This window comes from Emydura macquarii, unplaced genomic scaffold (assembly GCF_026122565.2).
Source record: "Emydura macquarii macquarii isolate MOO-44397 ecotype Brisbane River unplaced genomic scaffold, CSIRO-AGI_Emac_v2 contig_2422, whole genome shotgun sequence".
In the NCBI taxonomy this organism is placed as follows: Eukaryota; Metazoa; Chordata; order Testudines; family Chelidae; genus Emydura; species Emydura macquarii.
In genome coordinates, this window is record NW_027132559.1 from 35,490,881 (window position 1) to 35,518,163 (window position 27,283).

A 27,283-nucleotide genomic window follows, 5' to 3' on the forward strand; every position below is an offset into this window, starting at 1 on the left:
CTAGTAAAACAAAACAAAATGTGCTAGCTTTATCTTTCAGTCTGCATGAATATTTAATATTACTGTCTGGATTAGAGTATAAAAGTCTTTGGCAAAAGGAATAAGGAAGAGGATTGTATGATTGATTATTATATTTCTAAAAATTGTGCAGTTGTGCTCCTCTCTCTTTTCACCACACCCTCACCAAACCTAGAAGCAATATAGGGCCTACAAGTTTACTTTTTAGTAAATTTCAGCTAATAATGACAATTAAAAATAGTAGCTTTGCCTTTCTGTTGGTTGGGATGTTCCAGTAGAACATGAGATCCGTTTACTGTGAGAAATGGGCCAGAACCAAAACACCTGGTCAGCACACTTCTGAACTTTCCAACGCTGCTCCATCTCTAAAACAAACTATGAGAAAGCTGAAGAACACACTTCTTAAGTGCATAGTGGCATAACCATCCAGATCTGGGGGAGAACACACTGAGGTTCACCCATAATGAGAACTAAAATCACGTTAGTAATTTTTACCTCCTGCCATTTTTACCTCCCACACAAACCCAGTCTTCTTTAACTCATGCTGTTTTCTCTTAACATATATGGTACAAAAGGTCATATACTTCTCTGACCACTGTATTTATTTATTCAGTGGTTTCCAAGGATGTTGTTTAGGAAGGCACATTATAAATGAAAATATCAATTTTAAAACAAAGGGTTAGCTATAAAATATAAGCCTGGGGACAAAAGCCTGGAAACTGTATAAATAGACACGTTTCCTGCTTCCATCAAAGCCCCTCCCTGAAACACTTTGGACAAGATTTTCTATTCCTTAGGCTTCTGCATGCTTTTGCAGTACTGTAAGTATCTATTGTTAACTTGTGCATTATTAAAAAGATAGAGGTTAAAAATAGCTCTATTTTGCAATGGGAAAATGGAAAGTGTGCTGAGCCCACTACGTTTCTTTTACAGACTATTGCAGCATGAGACACCTCACCGATTTCTTCCACTTCCTCTTCAATTTAGTATCTCTGTTAAGTACTTATATGGCCCCTATTATCACAGCCTCTGAGCACCTCAGAATTTTTAATGTATTTCTCCTCACAACACCTGTATGAGGAAGGAAAGTGCTATTATCCCCATTTACCTACGGGCAACTGAGGTAAAGAGAGACTAAGTGACTTGCCCAAGGTCACATAAGAAGTCTGTGGAAGAGCAGGGAATTGAATGAGTCTCCAGCTTGCTCTCTAACCACTGGAGCATGCTTCTTTTCCTTTGGACAGCAAAGCAAACCATTCAAAAACATCTGCACTTTCAGGTTATGAGGACTGTAAAGAAGATGCTGAGTCTGAAGTAGAGGAAGTAAAGATGGGGATACGTTTGCATGATAAATGCACACTTCACATACAACTAAATGTTCGTCTGAGCACACAACCTTCCTCAGAAGCATAAGGAAAAAACTGACAAGAATGGAAAGTGACAAATCCTTGAGAAGAATATAAAATAAAAGGATTCTGGGAATAATCTGGAATCAGGAAGGAACCTAACTCAGTTGATTTTGTTGGTAAATTGAAACCTGAAAACTGTTGAACCTGGATGTAGGTAACAATCTTGTGTGTAATGATCAGGAATCCTGGTACTTGGCTCCAAAACAGAAACAAAGAGGCAAGAATTTTTCTAATAGCTGGGTTAGTTCTAGAGCTTGAAGGCCTAAAAGGACAGACTCTGTTTCTCCCTATAGGAGTAAAGGGGAAAGCTAGCTCCATCAGGCTGAGTTTACATATTTTAAATTCATCCCAGTGCATTTCTGGGGTGTTGTACGTATGTATGATGTATTATTTGGAGTTTTTGTAATCTATATTAAATGATGCCTATAAGTGTAGTTATTGTAAGGAAAGAGAGAAACTGTGAAATGATAGCTGAGGAAGGTGGGTAACCCTCAGCTAAAGGTGGTGGGGCTCTAGGTACAGAACCAAAATTCAAGGTGGGACAGAGATCTGACAGACTCTTTGAGAAACCAGGTGTTTGGATTTGGAACCACGTGGAGAGCCCATGCTGTAGGGCCTGATCAGTAATGGCAGAGTGGATTCTGCACGGTGGGACTGGAGGTAGCACAGACTTGACTCTGTAGGAGCAGACCAGTAGCAGTGCAGTAGATACGATTCTGTGGAACCAGACCAGTGGGGGCAAAGCAGAGTAAAACAGGATTTGGTGTTGTGGCTGTGCTGCACTCAAACCGACAGGCAGGGGAGAACTAAATCCTAATGGTCACTTGATCACCAGTGGAGTTAGGTTTATGTGGGTGGGAATTGAATTCTTGGCCTTCAACTAGTGGGGCAAATTAACTGGGACTTTGGGATGAGCCATGTCTCTCATAGAAGTTTAGGTTTTACTAATTTTATTTTTTGTGACCATATGGTTGTGCTTTCCCAAACAAAACGTTTTGAAGTTTTACATTATAGAGGACTTGTGAGGAGGAAGAAAATACCTGGAAAGGTGAGTAGGAATGTTACTGCCTACTGCCAAAAGTGGGAGTATGGCTCTGGGTGCAGTCTTGAGTCATACACCTCATTATTTCAGAAAGGGTCCCCCAGACATATTGAACACAGCCCTTGTTCCTGCCCGCAATACCTGGCAGAGAGTCACACCTATTTGTCATTGTGAAACAGTTCTTTCTTAAGTGCCGTGGAAGATTCAGCTGAGGACAAGATTCTTTTTGGTCTAGGCCTGGGTCACTGACTAGAGCAAAGAGAAAAGAAGATTTTCAAAAGTGGCTAGTGGTTCCAGGTGTCTTGACCTCAGATACCTCAAGGGGGTCTAAATTACAAAAAATACTAAGAATCCACTCTCTAGAAAGCAGGTCTGTTTAAAATGTCTCAAGCTGGGCACCCAAAATTGAGATTCCCAAAACCATTAGTCGCTTTTTGAAAAGCTTAGTTGCAGTAACCTAGCTGAAAAAAGAGCTTACGCTTAAGGAGGTTACAGTCCTTCATTTGGCAGGCAGAACAGTCCTGTTTTTAATTAAAAGACATATGGAACATTTTGAGGAAAGGTAAACAATCACCAGACTTTTGGATATTATTGTAGTTGCATATTCTTTTAAGGTTAGTTTATTTTCCAGCATTATTTTGACTACATTATGCAAGAAGATAACTCAGATAATACTCCATACTTGAGTTTGGAAAGACAGTAATTCACTCTGATATGTGACACATTTCTAGCCATGGTTATGATATTAATTTAACTGCTGTCAAAATGCAGACTGTTTTCAAAGTTGTTAGGGAATCAAGCCTATGAATACAATTTTTTCTTGCTTTGGTTTTTTTCCCTGCACTGAAGGAAGGAAAAGTTTGTCATATCAAAAAGTGTATGCCCAACTCAGAACATGGAAAATTGATCAAAATTTTCCATGAGTTTAGGTGCAAAGTAAATTTGTGAACTTCAAGCACAGCAGTGGGAAACCAAACCCATGCTTTTAACCACAAGATCAAAGATCAAAGATCATTTAGAACTAAAGGCCTAATGGACTCATGTCCACTAGGTAACAAGTTTATTGAATCTAAATAAAACTTTGCCGATTAGAGTTAAGGATGGAAAAGGCATGGCTGAAACTTGGATGTCTTAATTCCTGATTTTGCGTTGTGTCTCAACCCAGCCTCTAATATTGCACCCTGCTAGACAACTAACTACTTGATTTATCAGTGCAATTGGGTAGGCTCCTAAAACCCTAATCCTGCAGGAAGATGCACTCATATGGATCCCGCACCTACTGAATTCAGATCTCTGTCTACATGCATCTTACTGTAGTATCAGTGCTTAAATGGGTGAAATTATTGCAACAAATAATTGCACCTGCAGTTTTGTGCCCCAAATGTTGGAGGCTGCTTTAGAAAATTTAAATCTCACTTTTAAATTATGGTAAAAAAGGGTTTTCACAGTGACTTTGTTGTTTGTTTTAAAAACTGTATAATTGACATTGTGGAAAGCACAGGATTATTAGGGATGATATTTACCCCAATGCAAAGATCAGTACAGCATTTATGCACCACTTAATCCCATAAACCTTGTGCCGGCACTCTGCACATGAGCAAATTTCACCCTAAAATGTTACTAGCCCAATAAACTTTGAGATGGATTATTCCATTTTCTCTTTGAAATTTACTTTCCACTTTTCAAAAGTCTGAAATAGAATAGAAAAAATATGAATTCCATGACTAAAAACAAGCTTTTAGGTTTAGATGAAACAGGCAAATGTATAGACAAGAATAATAAAATATATAGTCTACTCTCTTCATCTCTAAAACATCTACACACAGTAACAGAGAAAGATCATGGAGTCCTTGACACCTTCTGTTCTATGAGACACATCATCCAAATCAGATACCATTTTGTCAGGCTCCCCCGACCGTTGAGTTACCTCACCTTGGGCCAGAATGTCCCCTCCTACAGACAAGCCTTATGGAAGGGGGACAGAGAGACAAGAAAACTCAATGAGGTTGACCTGGCAGTTTCCTGCACAGCATCTCCTTAACCCCTCCTGTGGCTCCCCCTGAGTGGCTCCCACCCTTGCATATCCTGGGGATGTATGAGGAAGGAAGCCCCTGGTGCTGCAGAGACAAAAAGCCTTCAGAGTCCATCTATAGACTTCTAGTGGCCACCTTCTTCCCCTGGGCAGCACAGCTCCTTCCTTAGCTGGGTTACCAAGAATGCACTTAGAGGCCGTTAATTATCTTTAAATTGTATGAACCAGGTTTTAATGAAGAAATATGGTATACTGTTTGGAGCAACAGTGTGAAGAAGAGCTAATTCGCACAGAGCCTTTTTCCAGAGAAGGATCACTGGTAGGAGCTGGAAGAGATGGTAGTGCTCATGTGGTATTCCCTACTTCCATGCAGGCGGGAGAAAAATCCACCCTAGGAGGATCACTCTGGCAACTTGGGATCCACCCCTCTGGTGCCAAATGGTGAGGAAATGTTGCCCTTTCATTGAATTAAAAGTGACCCATTAAAGATTTTAAAAACATTTCACTTGTGCCCCCTTTGGGCCACCTCTATTCTCCACAAAGCAAAATAGTACAGATGTCCATATATCCTCCTTTGAAAGTCAACTTCAAGGGCCTTTTCTCTCCTGTTGCCATAATTAAGTATTATCCTATCTGCATGTAACCCACTTCATTTCCCCACAATAGCTTGAGGCTCAGAGCTAATGAAAGATCCCCATTATGGCTTCTCTTCAATTTAAGTAGTTCATCCCAACTCTCCACACAAGGACAAAATAGTAATTGCCCTATTTCTCCCTGGTACATGAGTATTCCAGTCTCATAAGTAATATTAGCTGCTCTCAAAAATTACTTGCATGATTAAGTAGAATGCAGATTAAGTAGAAACAAACACCCCTGAAGATTCCATAATAAAAGTCTGTGGCACAAAGGTGTAAATACTGAGGCTGAAATAATACAGAAAATTTGCTAAAGGGCAGCAATAAAGGATCTGCAAAAAGACAGTATCCTTAAATTTTCTAGTGAAGGCCGAGATGATATACTTTGGATGTTTCTTTATTGGGAGGTAGGAGAGAGAGGATGACACTGGGAGATTTTAAAGAATTCTCCTAGCGAGTGCTCTAGTACTCCTGCAGTGTCCATGACTGTGAAAGTGCTAGGTCAGACCCACTCCAAGTATTCGTACCACCATATTTCCACCATGTTCAGACAAGGTTTAGATGATTTGGTGCTAAATATTTGTCTTCTGCTGTTGCTTCCAGTGCAGTGAAAGAACTTGACGGGAAATTGCCTAAAATCTTTACTGTAGACAAGGCCAGAGAGAGAGAAAGACAACATAAAAATGTAAATGAAAATGTTTCCAGTAGGAAGTTAGATACATTATCAGTTTGGTAGTTGTCAAGAAGGATAATATGGTTTCAGAACCCCTGATGTAAATCATCTTGAATAACAGTATCAGATTATAATACATGGCTTGTTTAGATTCTCTGGACAAGGCTTGGCTATATCCAACTGAATTAAACAATTAACCAATAGTTTGATTGCAAGGGTTCACTTTGATTGGTCTTATGGAATTGGTTAAAGTCAAGACTTTCACATGGATTATGAAATGAACAAATGTAATCAATTAAATATATAAAGTTTGATTTAAATTTTATCTTTCCTAAGAAATTAGATTTCCATAAGGTCTAATAAGTGCTGAATACTCATAACTCTCATGAAAGTCAGTGGAATCTGTGCGTACTCTGTACCTCTCAGATCCTTATAATGCATTTGATCATTTGACTATATTGTGCAGAAATTCATTAAAATTCTGCGACATTCAATGAGATTTGCTCCCCTTCTTTGTGCTTATATGAAAAAACGTTTTTGTCGTTTCAAAGATTGTGTATGTGGAAGTTTAAGGAAAAGATGTAGCCTGGATAAAAAAAAATTAAACAGTTAATGACAATTTAGTTATACTGAAATTTGATACATAAACTGTCCAAGAAGCCTTCACAAAATGGCTATTTCCTAACCTTCCCCAAGTGGTTTTGAGAGTACACATTTCCAGAGAAGATGATTAAATTTAACAAGTTAAGATAATTAATCTGTAAAGAAATCAGATCGTTTTTATTGAAATCAGTTTTAATATATCCCCCAGCAGTGTACACAAATGGCAAACTTGAGAAAAGCAAACAATCAATAGATCATAACGTATTAGCTTAAAAGCATTTTTTTTTCAAATCTGAGAGGTAAACCAGACTTTTAAAAGGACACCAAAGAAGTCTGTGGCAGAAGCAGAAAATGAATCTGTCGCTCCCTAGTGCCAGTCCAGTGCCTTAATCATAAGACTGTCCTTCTCTGGTACCTATAAATCTCACTAACTGATTTGCATGATCAAAGGTAGGGTTTGCTGGGGCAATTTTTCAAAACACCTTGAAACCAACTGAAAGTTCGGCATGGTCAGTTTTGTCATCCCATTCATTATAAGTCCTATCAAGTTTATCTAGGTCAGAAATGTAGGAATAAGATATGATGTTACTAGAGAGAAAAGGGCAATCACGTAGAGAGGTCTTTTGAAGGTTTGATCAAAACAGGATTTTGTCTGTTATAGGCAAGTGTTCATCCATTTAATTTTTGTATTTCAGTATATCCACTTCCAAGTGCCATAGTTTGTCACTCATCCTCACCAATCCATCATTACAACAGAGATGCCCATCCTTCGTCTCTTGGGGAAAAGGAGCAAACCCACAGGTCATGCTTCATTTTTTCATATTGGTGAAGCAACTGGGTATGAAAATGTCGCAATTTTAGTGATAAAGAGACTAAACATTATTACTAACAAAGGATCCTACTTGCGTGAAATCCAACACCCAATCCATCAGAGACTGGGAGGGCTTTGATGAAATAAGTTTAAATCCTCACTAACCAGCCCAAATCAGACTTTCATGGGAAGGTTACAAGTATCAGCAGTCAGCATAATTTGGGAATTTGAGTACTAAGTATTTCATCTCTACTACTCTTAGATACCACAAGACTGAAAAAACGTAACTTCATATGACGTTCAGATGTAAGGATAGATGAATCCATCTACTTGATCATCAAGGGAATGGCAAAAATGCATTATCAGCCCTTTGTCCTACAGATTTTCATCTGCAAAACTATCCTGGTCACACCACCAAATAAGGAAAATACATTCAATAACAGTGATGAACTGAGTCTCTCTGACTCCAATGTCATATCCAAGAAGTCCAGCAAAGGGAAGAGCAATGCATGATTAAAAGTGCCAAGCTTAAGTAGCAAAACACATCTCTATATCTACAAAAGCATTTGAACACTGCTGTACTTGTTCCAAATGTAAAATCACAAGCATGCCAGAAATCCATTAACAGTGATTTTCTAGCAAGCCGCTGAAGAAGAATACATCATCTTATATCATAAAAGAACTGGAGATCAAAGAATGATTATGGATATGTACAGGCAAAAGATCTATCAACTTTCTCAGAAAATATATTGTAATGTAAGGTTTATCAAACAATTCTTGCAACTAAGGGAAAAAAAAAAAAAAGGCCTTTACACTTCGTTCCAAAGCAAAAGCAGTGAAAATACAACTAAAGATCTCTAGTCACATTGTCTCATTAACAGTGGAAGCTATTTTATATTAATTTCTTTTGCTATATTGTATATCAGCTAGTTCTCTACAAGCATCTTATTTTGTGATTTCTGTTTATTATTAATAGGTTGGCATGAAGCCTAGGACTACTCTGCCACAGATCCTGTATGGCCTTGGGCTAGTCACTTAGCCTCAGTTCCCCATCTGTAAAATGGGAACAAAAGCACTTCCCTACCTCACAGGGTTGTTGTGAAGATAAATGCATTAAAGATTGTTAGGTGCTCAGATACTGCATTAACAGGAGCTATATAAACAGCCAAGATAAATAGGCCCAATTTATCCCTGGGTTAACTTCAGTGAAGTTTCCTCAAAGACAAAAGTGGCACTCTACATAGCTAGAGTTGCATTGATATTCTAAAGGTTTGGGGTGCAGTCCTGGCCCCCTTGAAGTTAATGGGAGTTTTGCCATTGATTTCAATGGGGCCACGATTTCAGTCCATGTGGCGCACAGAAGACTCTAAAGATCAGAATAAAATTAAGGATTTTTCTCAGTGATGGTTAGAAATTGATATAGCCTCTGAGGAGTTGCCATTTATGTAATCTGGAATTTCTTGGCCCCAAAAATGGGCAAGCGTAGTTCAAGAAATCTGAAACCACGCTTGTGGTTTCCTTTCTTCTGTCCTGGCACAATTTCATCGACTACTATCATGAGCAAATAGCCTTTCCTGACAGACATACTGAAAAGGAAGAGACATTAGAATAACATTAGCCAGCAGAGTTATAATTATGATTTTATTGCCACCACAAAGGCTATCTTTGAGAAAAGTAGTTTGAGTGGGTAGTGCAATGAGTATAAACATCCACATTTTTAATGGGGCTCTGAAGTGAGTCTATGAATTTGCACACACAATTTTGCTTAAACTGAATTACTTTGTAGAGGAACAATCCTAAGGATGAACTTTGGAGTAAGGGGGGTGGAGGGACCTGGATGACCTCACCAGGATACTAATGACCAGAAATACACATTCTTCATACAAAGATTCAAATGTGAATTTTTTAGACGGTTTTAAATTATCTGGACCCATATATATAAGTAAACCCTTGACTTCTTAATACACTAATCCAGGATCTGAGGTCCTACAACGCAGAATACTCAGTGGCACCTAACTAAAGGCTTAACATCTGTTGTGCCCCTTGCATTTGAAAGTCTATCACTGGTTTGTGCTGAAGTAAATCCTTATCTTTGTTTTTTAGGCTAACCTTAAATATTTTTTAAATATCTACTTCAATCAGAGTTTTACACTGATGGACTAATATGAATTGTAAAAGCAACTTGAAAAGCATAAAGGGTATTATTTAGAAGAGTATATTGTATCAGCACAGAAGGTTACAATGTCATTACAGCAGACGTGAGCTGAGTTAAATTGGACTTTGTGCCCTTTTTTACAATGCACAAAGAGTGTTCACAATACACACACTTTGGGACACACACACCTCACCCCACAGCGTGCGCGCGCACATACACACACATGCACTCCTCCAACAGGTCTGAGGCCAAATACAGGAAAGACCAGAGTTGACATTTTTGACATTTCTAAGGTAAAGAAAAACAAGCAGGAAAAGAAAGAAAGAAAAAGAAAAAGAAACTTTTGGGAGGAGAAAGGGTGGGAGGCAGGGGTTTCTTTTCAGGCCCTCTTTGTACATCATAAACATGGGCACAAAGTTCAATTAAAAAAAAATCAAAACAAACCCTTTTGTAGATCATCTTTAATAAAAGTACAAAGTGAACCTCTTCCCTCATCAGACTGCATCAAACCAAATGACAGCACTCTGCTTTCTTTGGCATGGAAGAAATAAATTAAATGGAACAGAATGAGGGCACAAGATAAATACCTTCTAACTTTTTGACATTCATTTTTCTAAACAATACAGAGCTATTAGCATGTGACAGTATTTTATTTAGTTGCTATGAGGCTCTTTTCTCCCCACATGTAGTTAGTTACTTGTATGCTGGAGTAGGGAAAATAGGACATTAAAAATATAGTTCTCTTCAATAATGTACCTAAAACAGTTTGCTATTAAGGATTAATATGATGGCATATTTCACTGAACAACTAAGGTTTTGATGATTCATGCAATGCAAATTGTTTGGCATTTCACTTATATATGTCAGTGGCTTCTGGCATGTGGCTTAATGCCTTATTCAAAGTGCACCGTAAATATACCACTTTCATTTTCAATGCTTGATTCTTTGGTTCATTTACCACCATTTAATAAGAGCACAGAAAATAAGCAAGTGAAACCAAAATAGAAAACAAAGAAATATTTTAAAATAATTTAGAGAAAGATATAAAGTGTATCCTGAGTTGCTCAAATCAGAAAAGTATATAAAAATGAAAGCTTTATTGTTAATTTTTTGCAGGAAGCCAAGGGTTTACATGGGATATACGACAGTCACATAGTAACAGTGCAACCACCTGCCAAACAAGTGCATACATACATATGTTACAAAAGCAACCCTAGTGTGCACCTATATTCTAGTCAAAACTAATATTTACACTTATGGGACACTTTTTATGAGGAGAAGGAATAATATGCATGGAAATATTGTGCATAGCAGCCACAGGATACAAACACTAACATGCGAGCAACACTCTCAGATCCCTTGGCAACACCATCTCTGTGAAGTGTGAGGTTACGTCTACACTGCAAAAAAAACCAACAACAACAACAAAAAACCATGGCAGCAGGTCTCAGAGCCCAGGTGGACTGCCTCAGGCTTGAGCTCTGGGGCTAAAAATAGTAGCGTAGACTTCCTCTTTGGGCTCTGAAGAAACCAAGCATGGGGGATGGGTAGACATAGCTCACAAATGGCGTAGCCACCTTCAGCCCAGTGCTCTCACTGCTGGCTGAGAGTTTCCTGGTGTGTGCCTGTATGCGCCATCACCTGGGATTTGGTCTTGTTTCTGTGCTTGGGAGTGGGAGGAGGGGTCTTCCAGCAAACAGCGGGCAGGATGATGTCATGTTGAAGATATTTGTGTTGCTAATATAAATAGAAAGTGATTCAGTTCGTCTGATATGTGCAAAATCCTTTAAGCTCAAGGTTTTGTTTTTTAAAGTCAGAAGTACAATTTATTGTGAAAATTAAATTGTTTAAGATCCAGATTTCATCTGCAACCTGGTCCTAGCCAAATGAAAGCAATTATAAAACACAAATATTTTATGTAGTTTATACGCAGCGTGGCAAATGGGAAATCACACACAAAGAAAATATGTAAAACTTTCAAGTCATTGGTACTGACCATCAATGGCAAAAGAACCTAAAAAGATTACAAATTTCACATTGTCACAGAACCAAATCTCTGTATAATTTATGAATAGCTCTTTATCTTTGTCATAGAAATTGTAATGAAAGCAATAGAATCTATTGTTTTGATAAGACAATGAATGTGTGCACAGTCTCGCATCGCTATATGCCAGCTGACGTATTATATGCTGTCAAAGTAAGATTTTAACACTGTATGTTGATTTGCAATCTTGCAGAATAAAAATGCATTTCATATTGTTCTTGTTCATATCCTCAGAAAACAATTTTCAATTATAACGCAAACAACTTTACATCAGAAATTATCTTCATATATTAATTCCCAAAGTTTTCCCTGTGGATGCCCACTATTTTCATTCTCTCTCACTTCCACTCCCCACTAGAGATCCTGCATTTCAGTGATTCTCCCTCCAACAGACAGGGCTTGACAAGAGTCCCTTCACATCAACCCCATGGCTCATCTGACGACATTACTTAAGTGCAAAATTTGGGCCTGATGCTACAAAGTGCAGAACATTTCCCTCCCATTAAAGTTAACTGATTAAATGGGAACTGAGGGCACTCAGTACCTCCTAGAATCATATTTGTCACCTGTTCGATCTCTTCTGACCTGGAGTGACTGGAACTCTACACAGCATTCCAAAGAACTATTGTTTTTTAAAAGAGCATGATCTTAGAAAATAATGAATGTATCCCATTCCTTCCGCATTTTGTTGGCTATTTTGGCTACTGCTGCATGATGAGGGCAGAGGTTTTCTCCTGACTATCCATAGTGACACACAGGTCATTTTCCTGAATGGTGGCATTAATTTAGAACTCATTAATGTGTACATATAATTCAAATTATTCCTTTCAATTGGCACTACCTTACATTTCTCAACACTAAATTTCATTTGCAGTGTGCTGGCTATTCAGCTAGCTTTGTTAAGTCCCCTTGAAATTCCTCACAGTTTCCATTAGTCTTGACTAGCCTAGTTTGTCAAAAACTTTTTGAAAGTCTAAATAAAATGTGTTAACTGTTCTCCTTTTCCTCCTATTCTGTGACTCATTTGCATGTATTTGCAAAACTAATTAGATATCAACCTAATTTGCATATATGAATGTCTATTCATGTTCCCAAATGCAGATTTTGCACACACAAGTTGACATATGGAGCGTTTTTGAACATATAGATAGATATAGAGGCTGGTTCAAAAAAATTGGCCCATAATGTCCAGTAGGAAGGAGTATAAAAATATTGTTCGAGCATGCAGGGGTGAAATCAGGAAGGTCAGAGCACAACTGGAGTTGCAGCTACCAAGGGACGTGAAGGATAAAAAAAGGGTTTCTATAGGTATGTTAGCAACAAGAAGGTGGTCAGGGAAAGTGTGGGCCCTTTATTGAATGGGGGAGGCAACCTAGTGACAGATGACATGGAAAAAGCTGAAGTACTCAATGCTTTTTTTGCCTCTGTCTTCAGAGACAAGGTCAGCTTCCAGACTACTGTTCTGGGCAGCACAGAATGGGGAGAAGGTGAACATCCCTCAGTGGTGAAAGAACAAATTCAGGACTATTTAGAAAGGCTGGATATGCAGAAGTCCATGTGGCCAGATGCAGTGCATCCGAGGGTGCTGAGGGAGTTGCATGATGTGATTGCAGAGCCATTGGCTATTATCTTTGAAAACTTGTGGTGCTTAGGAGAGGTCCTGGACGACTGGAAAAAGGCAAATATAGTGTCCATCTTTAAAAAAGGGAAGGAGGAGGATCAGGGGAACTACAGACCAGTCAGCCTCACCTCAGTCCCTGGAAAAATCATGGAGCAGCTCCTCAGGGAATCCATTTTGAAGCACTTGGAAGACAAGAAGTTGATCAGGAACAGTCAGCATGGATTCACTAAGGGCAAGTCATGTCTGACCAACCTGATGGCTTTTATGATTAAATGACTGGCTCTGTGGATGTGGGGAAAGCAGTGGACATGATATACATTAACTTTAGCAAAGCTTTTGATATGGTCTCCCACAGTATTCTTGCCAGCAAGTTAAAGAAGTATAGGTTGGATAAATGGACTATAAGGTGGATAGAAAGCTAGCTGGATTTTTGGGCTCAATGGGTAGTGATCAACAGCTAACTGTCTAGTTGGCAGCTGGTATCAAGCAAAGTGCCCATGAGGTCGGTCCTTGGGCTGGTTTTGTTAATCATTTTCATTAATAATATGGATGATGGGATGGATTGCACCCTCAGCAAGTTTGTGGATGACATTAAACTGGGGCGGGGAGTGGTAGATACACTGGAGGGTAGGGATAGGACACAGGATGACCTACACAAATTGGAGGATTGGGTCAAAATAAATCTGATGAGGTTCAACAAGGACAAGTGCAGAGTCCTGCACTTAGGACAGAAGAATCCCATGCACTACTACAGACTGGGGACCGACTGGCTAGGCATCAGTTTGGCAGAAAAAGACCTGGGGGTTACAGTGGACAAAAATCTGGATATAAGTCAACAGTGTGCCCTTATTGCCAAGAAGGCTAACAGCATATTAGGCTGCATTAGTAGGAGCACTGTCTGCAGATCAAAGGAAGTGATTATTCCCCTCTATTTTGCACTGGTGAGGCCACATCTGGAGTACTGTTTCCAGTTTTGGGCCCCCCGTTACAGAAAGGATGCAGACAAATTGGAAAGAGTCTAGCGGAGGGCAACAAAAATGATTAGAGGATTGTAGCACATGACTTATGAGGAGAGGTTGAGGAAACTGGGCTTATTTAGTCTGCAGAACAGAAGAGTGAGGGGGGATTTGATAGCAGCCTTCAACTACCTGACAGGGGGTTCCAAAGAGGATGGAGCTAGGATGGAGCTGTTCTCAGTGGTGGCAGATGACAGAACAAGGAGCAATGGTCTCAAGTTGCAGCAGGGGAGGTCTAGGTTGGATATTAGGAAAAACTTTTTCACTAGGTGGTGAAGCACTGGAATGGGTTACCTAGGGAGGTGATGGAATCTCCATCTTCAGGTTTTTAAGGCTCGACTTGACAAAGCCCTGGCTGGGATGATTTAGTTGTGGTTGTTTCTGCTTTGAGCAGGGGGTTGAACTAGATGACCTCCTGAGGTTCCTTCAAACCCTAATCTTCTATGATTCTATGAAATACATATTGGCTATGGTTATTCAAAACACTTATCCACAACGGATATGAACACTTATTTCATGTCAAAGCTTATTTGAGATTTCGATGCTCTGGAACAAGCTATTTTAAATGAAAAATTAAATGGTGAAAGCCACCGTGACTTCAGTGAATGCTTTTGCTCTTTTAATTCATGTCCATGTGTAATCAGTTAAAGAAAATTGTTTATTACACAAGAGTGCTTGAGTATTCACTGGATTAAATGACATTTGTCACAGGAGCCTTTGGCTTTTATGTAAAAAGCTGTAGAAGGTTTTCATCATTTCTGATTATATTTTTAAATGAAAACTACAAGGCATAAGAGTGACTGTCTCTGATTTTGGTTTCCTACTTCAGAAATGTGATTTTTGGAGGTGATGAGCACACCAAGAACTCTTAGGGCTTGTTTAGGGATTTTTAGGGATTTTTGCACCGTTACAGCTACACCAATTAAAATATGCAGTGTATATGCATTGCACTGATGTGATTTACCTCAGTTTCAAATGGTGCTTTACACTAGTTCAAAAATCTCTAATGGAAACAAGCACTCAGGGTTCAGCATCTCCGAAAAAAACATGCCTCAGGTTTCTTAAATTGAGCAGCGAAAATAAAAGCCATGGCTGAAAATTTTTAGAAAAGTGCTGTGGTTTGGAGTAAGCAGTAAGTACCTTGGGAGAACTATTTCAGAGATGAGGCAAAAGAGACAGCAAGCTTTAAAAGGGAGGATCCTGAGGGACTGGAGCAGAAAAGATTTTAAAGGAAAAGAGCAGGAGGAGAGGCGCTTCGGGGAAGACTGGGGAACAGGAGAAAAAGTAATGATGCTAAAGCAGTTCCCATGGAGGAGGTAGAAAACAGGATTGTTGGGTGACAGCAGCAGAAGAAAAGGCCTATCAAGGGAATAATTATGTCAGCAGGAAAGGAGACCTGCTGATCTATGGAATAAGAGCTCTATAAATTACAATACACAGAATATAAGTTAGGAACTGCGAATAAGGCATAGTGTTCTGATATCACCTGGTGTGTCTTTTATGATTACCAGGGTGTTTTCAGAATTCCACACTGAACAGTAAACAGTCAAAAATTCACAATAGAGGATTTATGGAATTATCGATAGCTAAGGAGTGTTATGAGCAGGGACTCTTGTGGCTTAAATTTACTATTAGTATAAGTGGGTATAACTCCATTTTTAGGGATAAGTTCAGGGGAAAAAATTCTGCCTGTCAAATCCAAATGTCAATACGCTAGTTAAATCTAAAAAAATAATTAAAAAAATATCTACCACACTACCAGCAACTTTTGTTGCTGCAGTAGTCAATAGAATTTAGAGATGCTCAGAACTTTGCAGGAGTGGGCAAAAATATACATCAATCAGCTGGACTGGTCCCTAAGCCCAAAAGCCATATTTAAAGAGATCATAAATGTAATACATGATTTAACTGTATGAATTAACAATACATATCTCCCAGGTGACAGAAAAAAGTGAAGCCAGAGTAAGTCTGGTCACTGTCATTATTGTAGTCAAATGCCCAAGATGTCTTCAGAGTGATGATAAACTTTTTGTGATGAATGTTTTAAAGTGAAATATTTAGTTTTCCTTTAACTAGTTTTCTTATTGAAATCATTTAGCACCTTGGAGGTGCAATTCACCTGGTGCTGATAATTCTATCTCCAACATATGTTTTAATCACTGCACTATAAACCAACACATACTACTTTCAATCTATGCAATCATCTAAAAGCAGTAAAGCATGCAATATATTTTTTTTGCTTAATGGTTTGAACTTTTGAGCAAACAATATTTTTGTTTATGGTTTAGTAAATTATCACCAGAAAGAGGCCATATGGATTTTTATATACCCACATAAATGTTAAAATGTTTCATATGGGAAGTTAAGGACCATTAAGCTTTAAGTGGTATTTCAGATGCCTTAGGGGAATTCTTATGCAGGTACTCAGGACTGTCTTACAGAGATCCACTGACACACAAAATAATTAGGATACATTATAAAAGTGAATGAAATTGCTTCCTTTTTCAGTTCATCAAGTATGCCAAATAAGCACTTTCAACCGTTTCTGTAGGCAATAGTTAAACTTTCCTGTACTATCGAACAAGCAGCAATATAGGACAAATCCTGGGCCCAATGAAGTCAATAGAAATTTTGCCATTGATCTCAATGGGACTAGGAGACGACCCTCAAATCAGCAACTGCTCAAAAATGCAAGATCTTAGGCTATGACTACACTACAGCTTAAGTCGAGCAGGATGAAGGAGCCTCACCCATGAGCAACGTAACTTATGCTGATTTAAGCGTCGGTGTGGACAGCGCTATGTCAGCAGGAGAGCTTCTCCCACCGACATAGCTACTGCCGCTCACGGGGGCTGAAGTAATTAAGCCAATGGGAGACAATTCTCCCGTTGTCTTGGAGAGGCTGCACTAGAGAGCTGACAGCGGCACAGCTGTATCAATCCAGCTGCACCACTGTCAGCTCTCTAGAGTAGCCGTAGCCTAAATTTCTGTTTAGAATCATGTCGAGCAACATCCAGGTAAAACTCTCATCAACTTCAAGAGGCCAAGAATCTACTATTTATTGAATAAGTAAGGGTCTGATCCACTTCCCGTCAAAGTCAATGGAAAGATTCCTATACACTTCATTGAGTTCAGGCTTTAATGTAGTGTTGTAACAATGTCATACTAGCAACAAGGATTTTTATAAATGGACATTCATTTGGGATTAACAAACAAAAGGTTCTCCCTTCAACCACTATTACATTTCACATGAATACTTGCAAAGTACAAATGAATCCCATTATGTTGTGTTTTTCACTCTAAGACTTATGTTTTGATCTTCTATTAACTTCACTGAAAGCAATACTTGAAATTTGGATGTAAACAAAACAAACAGATGATTCCAATGCATTCCAACTGCTCTCCAAACACAGAGATATCATAAAATTCTAAAACTAAAAACACTAATGCTTCACTCTTGTGATTTATGTCATCGTAAGAGCCATCCATATCTAAGTGCAATTTGTGGGCAGGATCAAGGAAATAAATCCTATGAATCTTATCCACAATTCTTTCAGTTGTGATTCTGAAAATGTAAAATACTGCTGTGTTTAAATCCCGCAGATTTTTTTAAAACACAGAGCCTGGCAAAAATATGAATGACGGTACTGCCATTAATAAAGAGAAAAATTACAACATAAATCTGATCATCTAAGACTAAATTATAACATTCAAAACCTAAAGTTTAGTTGTCAGAGAGTAACTGGTCCCTATAAGTAGAACAGATCCAGCTGGTCATCCAGAGGTGAGCCCAGGTGAGCCAGTTAAATGACTAGAGGTCTGCTGAGGGTAGGAAGAGGAGAAATTACTGGGGCAGACTGTGCCTGGGGAAAAGAACCATAGAGGAGTGGTGCTAACTCCGGTGGTGGATCCTTGGAACAAGGGGTCAGGTACTCAGGGAGGTAGCCCCGGTGTTCCAGAAGGGAACAGATTTGGCTGAATGAGAACTGGCTGTGAGAATGGAAGCTGGCTGGAACTTGGAAGCTGCAAGAAGGAAGATTACCACAGACCCTTGGGAGAAGAGGCCATGACTCCCTAGGACAAAGGATGAACTGAAGAATTGTTTTTGACCATTATGTGCTTATATGTTTGACAAATAAATCTGCTTCAAGGAGAATGGGCCTAGCAGTGAGTGCTTGTTAGGATGGGGAGAAGCCTTGCCATGTCCCATATGCTGGAGAACATAGGCACTTTGAGCAGTCCCTGACAGAAAGGGAGAATGAAGTAGATCTTTGGTGCACAGTGAAGAGGGGGGAAAACAGACACAGAACAACCTTTGGCCACAAGATGGTGCTTGGGCGTCGGCCACCGTATTACATTAATACAGTTATCTTGAGCAATTCACCTTTTTAAAACCTGGAAGAAACTGGAACATTACACAGTATAAGTAAAGGAGGGTAATATAACTAAGACCAGCCAACATGGATTTATGGAACATAAATTTCATCAAACTAATTTGATCGCTTCTTTTGATGAGACAAGAAGTATGGTGGATTAAGGTAGTAGGGCTGATATAACATACTTAAGCTCTGTAAGGCATTTGACTTGGTGCCACGTGACATTTTGACTAAAACTTGATCAACACATACAAGACCAACCTGTAACACATTAAACGGATTAAAAACTGGCTTACAGGTCACAAAATATTCTTGCAAATGGAAATAATCATTAAATGGGTGTATTTCTACTGATCTATTGATCCCACAGGGATCAGGTTTTAGACCTATGGTATTTAAAATTTTTATCAGTGACCTGGAAAATATATAAAATCATCACAGATAATACAGAGATTGGAGTGGTAAATAATAAAGAGGACAGGTCACTGATACAGAGCAATCTGGATTGCTTGGTAACTGGGAGCAAGCAAATAATATGCATTTTAATATGGCCAAAGATGAAATCATACTTCTATGAACAAAGAATTCAGGCCATACATACAGGATGAGGAATTCTATCTTGAGCAGTGACTCTGAAAAGGACTTTGGGGTCATGGTGGATAATTAGTTGAAAGTGAACTCGCAGTGCAGTGCTGTGGTCAAAAAGGCTAATGACATCCTTAGATGAATAAAACAGGAGAATATTAAGGAGTAAGGATGTTATATTACTTCTCTATTTAACACTGGTGTGACTGCTACTGGAATTCTGTGTCCAGTTCTGCTGTCCACACTCCAAAAAGGATGTTGATAAATTGGAGAAAGTTCATAGAAGAACCACAAGAATGAGTAAAATATGCCTTGTAGAGAAAGACACAAACAGAAGGTTAAGGGGTGACTGAACACAGTCTATAAGCAGCTACATGGAGAACAGAAATTTGATAAGAGGGCTTTTCAATCTAGCAGACAAGTGTATAACAAGATCCAATGGAAGTTGGATATAGCTGGAAGCTGAAGCTAGACAAACTCAGACTAGAAATAAGCCAACAACTTTTTAACAGTGAGGGTAATTAATCATTGGAACAGCGTACCAAGGATTGTGATGGATTCTCCATCACTGGCAACTTTTTAAATCAAGATTGGATGTTTTTTCTAAAATATATGCTCTAGTCCAGAAGGAATTCAAGGAAGACCTAGGGCCTGTGTTATACAGGAGGTTAGACTAGATGATCACAATGGTCCCATTAGGCTTTAGAATCTCTATGAGTTCACAAGTAAAACCTTAGATTTGGTCTTTCCCTACACTAAGAAGAATTAGCACCAGTAATCACATTTCTGCGCAGTGGACTTTTTCATGATAAAAACTTTTAAAATAAAAATTAAGCCACTCAAAGCCAGTTTATCCAAAAAAGTACAATATAATTTCCAAGCCTTGCTAAGGTAAGTTGGGGTGTAGAATAATTAACCCTAGTGAACATCAATCTTTAAAGCAATGATGAGAGGAAGGAAGAATTTGGTTAGACCCGTTTACACGTGGGTGTCGTATTAGTTTACCTCTAGAAATGAGGGTGGGATGAATTGCTTTACAAAATGGCATTATGAAAAGACAATTCAAACTGGCCAGCTCAGGTTTTGACTCTGCAAGTGTCTGGTAAAACTGCTTGGATTGGGAATCATGAGCAAATGGTTACAAAAATATCGCAAACCAGTTTAGACCAAATCACACTTGAAGAGCCTACTTCTCATTTACACTAAGGCCTCTTTGCATTAAACTGAACCTTAAAGTGTGTGTGAATTACAGTACACAGACTTTCATGCCACTTTACACAGTAAGACTGGCACAAAGGCCCCTTGCTGTACAGGAGTATTCTACCCAAAGTGTAAGTCTACTAGATACAGTGGGGCCAGATCCTCACCCCTTCCCATCAGTTCAAAACAGCTGTGATGCTGCAGGATCTGACCCCTGGTAATTCCCCCTGCACACAGGAATTCTTAGGTGGTGTAGAGCCAATGCCTGGGGCAGGGAGCATGGGAAAGAGGCATACCTTGATGCCTCTTCGACTCATTGAGCCCCAGCTGCTAGAACCATGTGCAGCCAGGCATAGGTTAAATGGGCTTTTAAGGGACTGAACTGGCTTCCAAGTAGACCCAGGATCAGGGGACAGCAAAGATGGTTTGAAGCCAACTTTGCCCCACCATGTGCCTCCTCTAGTCTTGTACTGAGCACAACTCCCCCACACGGGAGGAGCTGTCCTAGCAACAGTACTTGGATTTACTTGGATTTACACTGAATTTGACCCAGTACTTACACCAGAACAGACAGTCTTGTGGTCCTATGTGAGGCATCCAGGAACGAACTATAGCACACAGTCTGAAATCATTTAACTGCTTCACCAGTGCTTTAGGTGAAGACTCAAGAGTGAGGACATAATAGAAAGACTTACCTGTAGAGAATTGGTATACCTTTGCACATGTCAGCATCCATATCCATTTGAGTTGCATGTGTGTAAATGTTTTTGATTCAAGGCATTCTTAGAAATTTCTCATTTACAGTTTACATGACACATTTATAATAATGTTAGAGTCTATTTGCCAATAAAAATCACAAGAAGGTTTTAGCAGCCTGTCTTCTCATTGGAAAAAACCTGGGTTTTGGTTTTTAAATTCTCTCATTTTGTTTTGATTTGTAATGAAGCTTATGATCCGACATAGGATTGCAAAATCTTGGTTGAAATATGTTCCCATAAGAAATATTCCCACTAGGAATGTGGAATATTTGTCTGTCTCTCTCATCACAGATTACAAAAATGTGTGTGGTGGTTTGGATGGGTATTTAGAAGGTAAATAACAACACAGCAACTAAGTGCTGTTAACAATAACTGAAGCTAAACATGCAAGATTCCAAACGTCTTTTTAATTGTTATTTAGTGAAGGCTGCTATGATTTCGCATTCTTGGTGATAAATTAAAAGAAAAAGACATTTCGTGACAATATACTTGTTCAGCGCTCCACATACCACATTTTTATTGTTGTTGATTTCTAGTAATGTAGTTTCATTTTATACTCTACATATTACAAGGCTTACTTTGAGCCTTGTTTCAAAACATCTTTCTTGTTCCAGTCATCACCATCTCTTACAGCACTATTGGTACTTTATGTATCTATCCTAGGTATTTATTGTGACAGACGGACAATGCTCTGTAATATACTGAACAAACCTTATGGAATGAAAATAAACTTTACTGAGTTAAGTTAAACCTTATTAAATTAGGGTTAACACCTCTGAGATACATTGTATTAAACATGCAATGGTGTCTGTGTTATTGTGGAATTGTATGCACCCTCTCTAGAAGGAGGATGGTACTGAACGTCCTCAGTTATCAGACTAGGTAGGCATGCATATTCTAGTTCAAACTGGATTCTCTCAGGCTTTGGATACTACTGACACCTACTTTCTGATCCAGCAAATGGACAGAACCTCTGGTCCATTGAGGGTCCCAATTCTTGGAGAAGGATTGCCAGGACTTGGCCTACTGAGTCTCTATAAGATGGGGTGCTTGTTCTGAGCTGAAGCTCTCATGAACTTGTAACCACAAGGATGCCCCTACGGTGCGGTATTAAGAGACTGCACTTGCCAGAGCCCATGTAAGAGCTGGGATGAGCTCTGGTAAGCTTGTTAGCATGCATGTAGACTCTTTAGATGCCTAAAAGTCAGGCAGAGGGAGGGGGAAAAACCAAGGTCGGGATGGCTGCCCCCCAAAGCACTTTACACCCTGCTTCACAGGACTAGAAATGCCTCAGACTCAAATAGGTTGAATTTCCCATCCAATTTCTTATTTAATGCTATAATTACAAACCTACTTGAAGTATAAATGGTCACATTAACCATTTTAACAGAAATATTCTGCATAAATTAAGGAATACCCACTTTCACAGATGCCAATGGCGCTTCACAAACTTGAAGGGGAAGGAATAAAAAAACAAGCACCCTTAATTGTTATGCATCTCACACAGGATTCTGGGTTGATTGCCAGATTTCGATGTGCTGTAAAGTAGGGAAGCCTGGAGCAGCACTGTGACACCAAAGCTAATCGTGAATTCTGAGATTTGATCACACTGAAAAAACAATGAAGACGACCATGGAAAATGTGACTCCATCATACAAAGTCATGAATGCATAGGAGGCAACAGTATCGTAAAACACTGATGCCACTAATGCATTCCTAACTCTTGCCTGAGGGATTGAACCTTTTAAAAACACAGCTAGTTTACCCTGAAAGCTTCTTCATAAATGCTTTAGTCAATTAAACAGACAAACTTGAAACAGACGCTGTGTTTTATTAAAGCTTACTGTAAAGATATTACTGCAACTAAAAAAAAGCCCAATAAGAGCATACACTGGAAAAAACATTGACTGCCTAGGAACCCACATCAAATGTATGCTTTTCAGCCCCCAAACTCCTATTTGTAACATTCAATTTATTCCATGTGTAAAGGTACATTTATTAAATATGAACAAATATGCATTTTAAAACTGCTTCAGATTCACCACAAACACCATATACACAGATTTAAATTTGAAAATAAATGAACATTTTATAACAAAATACTGGGAAATTATTTCCTCTTTCACTTTCCTGCTAAAAGGACTGATCAAGACACTCACATGCTCAATTTTTAGCAACCCTTCAGACGTCATTACCCATCTGTTTTTTTTTTGTTTTTTTTTTTTTTTAATTCTAGTTCTAGCCCTTTTTCTTGCTGAGATCACCTTCAAAATGTAAAGCAAGCTCCATGGTTGACAGTTGACTGAGTAAGACTGAGGACTGGGGCTTTTGAAACCCATGGCCATCAGTTCCTATTTTTTGGTGGAAAGGAAGGAATCCAAACTGAATTCTACATTCTCCTGAGCTACCAAAATGGCTTCCAGCTACAAGGGGCAGCTCAGTGGAGAAGCTACCAAAATGGCTTCCAGCTACAAGGGGCAGCTCAGTGGAGAAGCTATCTCCTCCTGTGGTTACTGGCAAATTATGTGTGGGGTGGCAAAGGAACAGGAGGTCCTGCTTTCCCTTACTCCCAGATTCAGCAGTGGCAGCCACTCTGGGAGGGGTGCAGAAGCAATACAGAGGATCATAGGAAATGCAGAGGGAAGAAGGAGGGAAAACAAGCTTCAAATTCTTGGCAGTATTAGCCCCTCTGTTGGTGAACACCTGTGAGAGGAGAGGTTGTCAGGAGTCAACAAATGCAGACACCAGAAAAGTGAGGGATATTTAGTGTGCAAACATTGGGGGTGAGGAGGAAGAGGCAGACTGTCATGGGGGAAAGAGGGGAGAGAGAGAGAGAAATATGGGAGCCTTCAAGAGAAGGAGGGGGAGGGATAAAGATGCTGAAACGCGAAGAGACAATGGAGAGCAAGGGGAAGACCCAGTGTCATAGGAGAGAGGGTATCAGGGTATGGATGAGAAGGAATGGGGCAAATATAAACAGAGAAAAGAGAATGGTGATTTTCAAATAAAGAGACAGACAAATAAAGGAGAAAGGAAAGATAGTAATTAAAAAAGAGAAAACACTTGTCAAAAATGAGAAAACAATATGAAGACGTATAGAATGAATCTGGAGAGAGACAGAGAAACAGCAAAGGATGAAAAATGAGAGAAGGGGAGGAAAAGGCAAGAAAAAGCGCAAACAACTGTTAAGCTAGTGAATTTTATCAAATCAATTTATGTTCCTTTATTTTATTTCTTCAATGACCTCTTATCTCTGATAGAATGGATTCACAATTGTGAACACATATTTCTACTACTGGCTACCACACATTATCTACAGTTAACTAACTAGAGAAGAAAATAGTTTATAACCATAAAGTCACCAAAATACATACTAAGCCCTTGAGTAACAACAGAGCTGTAGCCCCAAGACCTCCGGCTTAATTAGAGAATTGTCTCCTGAAACAATTTTCAAATGATGGTTGCTATGCACAGACTTATCATATCATACAGACTTGTATTATGCTGCTCCCAACATCAAGGCATCCAAGCAAAAGCAGATAAGATCCATGTTTTCTGGAACAGAGGAGATTGAAAGAAGCCTGAAAAATTGCCCCCTTCCCACCATCTATTTATTTCAACTGAATGTCACCCCAAAAGTTTTTTGGGGCTCAGAAGAGACAAAGAATCATCTCCTTAACACTCCCCAAAATACTAAGGCTTGCAGCAAGGGCTGATGATATCACCAACATGTACCGGCATCAGCACAGTTTTAGGTATTAGTGCCAACATCAATATTTGCAGAGGAAACAGAATCTTAAGCATTGGTCTTGTCAGGTAAGTGACTAACTGATTTTCAAATATATTGTGATAGAGATGGCCAAGTTTGCAAACTGGCTTCCAAAACTGCATCCACAAATTTTGCATACACTTCTGTTTCTGCATACACAAAAATTGACATTCCTCCCCCAAACCTCTCGAGAAAGCTTTATTTTTTATAAATAAAGGTCTGATGCTGCCATAGAAATGTAATATACAAGTTTGGAAATAAAAGCAAGAATTCACTCTAATTATAGTAAGGACAAAATATATATCATTTTGAATGTAACATCTGTTCACGGCAACATACAGTAGAACCTCAGGGTTATGAACACCTCGGGAACAGAGTTAGTTCATAATTCTGAAATGTTCATAACTCTGAACAAAAGTTTACAACTTAACATTTAAAATATACAATTTACAATATAGCCTTGAAACTTTACTATGCAGCAGAAAAATGCTGCTTTTAACCATCTTAATTTAAATGAATCAAGCACCGAAACAGTTTCCGTACCTTGTCAAATCTTTGTTTTAAACTTTCCTTTATTTTTTAACAGTTTACATTTAACACAGTACTGTGCTGTATTTTTTTTCTGTGTGTGTGTGTGTGTGTGTGTGTGTGTGTCTGCTGCTGCCTGATTGCATACTTCCAGTTCCAAATGAGGTGTCTGGTTTATTGGTCAATTCGTAATTCTGAGGTTCTACTGTACATTAAAAATTCATTTGCTATATTGTTCTGGCATCCTTGGTCCTCTCTTTTATTTGATAAGATCTGTGCATGAGGAAATGCAATTTCAGAAGCCCTTTTGAAAACTTGGCATAAAATGTCATTACAGGCCAAACAGCACCTTCATTTACATTACAGCCTTTCATTTTTATCACTACATGTGGGAAACCAGGGACAGAATTTAGTTTACATTATATTATTTATTTGAGAACTACCAGATTTTTAGATTTTGAAAAAAAATTGCAGTTCTTCTCTTCGGGCTGGATTCTGGCACCATTACTCACATTAGGCCAGTTCCAGTGCTCACCGAATGTCATTTAAGGAAAGAAGGTACACAATCTGACCCCTTCAGGGAAAAAAAATGGATCCTATCCCAAAACAAGTTTCATGTTAAACTGATTAATTATTTAAATGTACAGCATATTTCCATAAGGAGTAAAAACATAACTTTCACAGAACGACTACCGAAGAAGTTCATATTAAAATAGTGTCCTTTGATTTCTTCTTATTAAACCAGGGCTGACACTACGCTGATATCCCGAGCCTACCAAAATCAATGGGAATTTTGCCATTGGCTTCAATGGAGCAAAGATTTCACCCTATCTGAACGTGTACACCAATGTATGTACATACATATGTACCCACCCACCCTCCCACACTTACTATATGCTACTACTTTTCTGTAGAAAGGTGATCTTCATGCATTGTATAGCTTTTAAACAACTAACTTTCTGCAAACCCCAAGTCATCTGATAGAATATAAAAGTCTAAATGAAGTTCTTCAACCTTATCTAAATTAAATGTATCAATTTTTGTTAAATTTCTACTATATTGATACATTCATGTGAAACATTTCAATTTTGTCAGATGAGAATTTTCCAAAAGAAATCTGTTGCATCAGAAAATTTTCAACCAGCTCTTGCTGTAGAATTGTGTGTCTAAGTCAATGTCTCTCACTAGTGCATAACTGCTGTAACCAGCAACAATACATACATACATTAATTCCAGACCTGTTCCTAGTTATCAGGAAATTGTTAATCACCAGTTTAACATAGTTAAATGTGAAAAACATTAAACTGGCTACTTTAACTAGCTGAATTCTACTCACCTTTTGCACGTTCTTCAGATGTTCAATTGAAACATTTAGATCTCTTTTCAGGGACAATCTCTAAACTAGCATAAGTCAGCCTAGCTTCATTGACTCAGTGGAACTAGGCCAATCTACACTAATTAAAGATCTTGCCCTTTACTCTAAACCAGCCAAAAACAAGTTCAGTAATTGAAAACTGAAATATTTTAACAAGTCATTTAGATTTATTGTAAGTTTTCTCTTTATTTCAGAGCAAGAAAAGTAAGAGCAGTTCATATATAAAAATGGCTTAACTAGGCACAGCAAGGGATATTTTGGTTTCCTTATTTTGAAATGTGATTGATAAAAAATTAAGTATTAGGTTTCACTTATAAGTTTGCTATTCAATTGCTCTCTTTAGCCTATGGCTTGGTTTATACTTACGGTGAAATTCGGTGGCAGTCGATGGGAGTTACGCAAGCTATGTGGAGTAACTTGCATAACTTACGTCCACTTCCTAAATCCTCTTCTGCGTGCCGTTTCCACTACACTGCACCAACGGAAAATGCATACCCATCGACGCAGCGCTACACTACGCTTTTTGGGGAGGTGGTTTTATTATTATTGATCGATTGAGAGGGTTTTCACTTCCACTCAATTGATCCGGATAAATCAATTTGACGGTGGTGAATTTGCCACTGTCAGTGTGTA

At 38.8% G+C, this 27,283-nt stretch overlaps 1 protein-coding gene across 1 annotated transcript in view; it reads right to left on the minus strand.

Annotated features, from left to right (window-relative positions):
• The window catches only part of ADAM22 (ADAM metallopeptidase domain 22), a 177,607-nt gene that overhangs the window by 125,285 nt on the left and 25,039 nt on the right, over positions 1–27,283 (minus strand).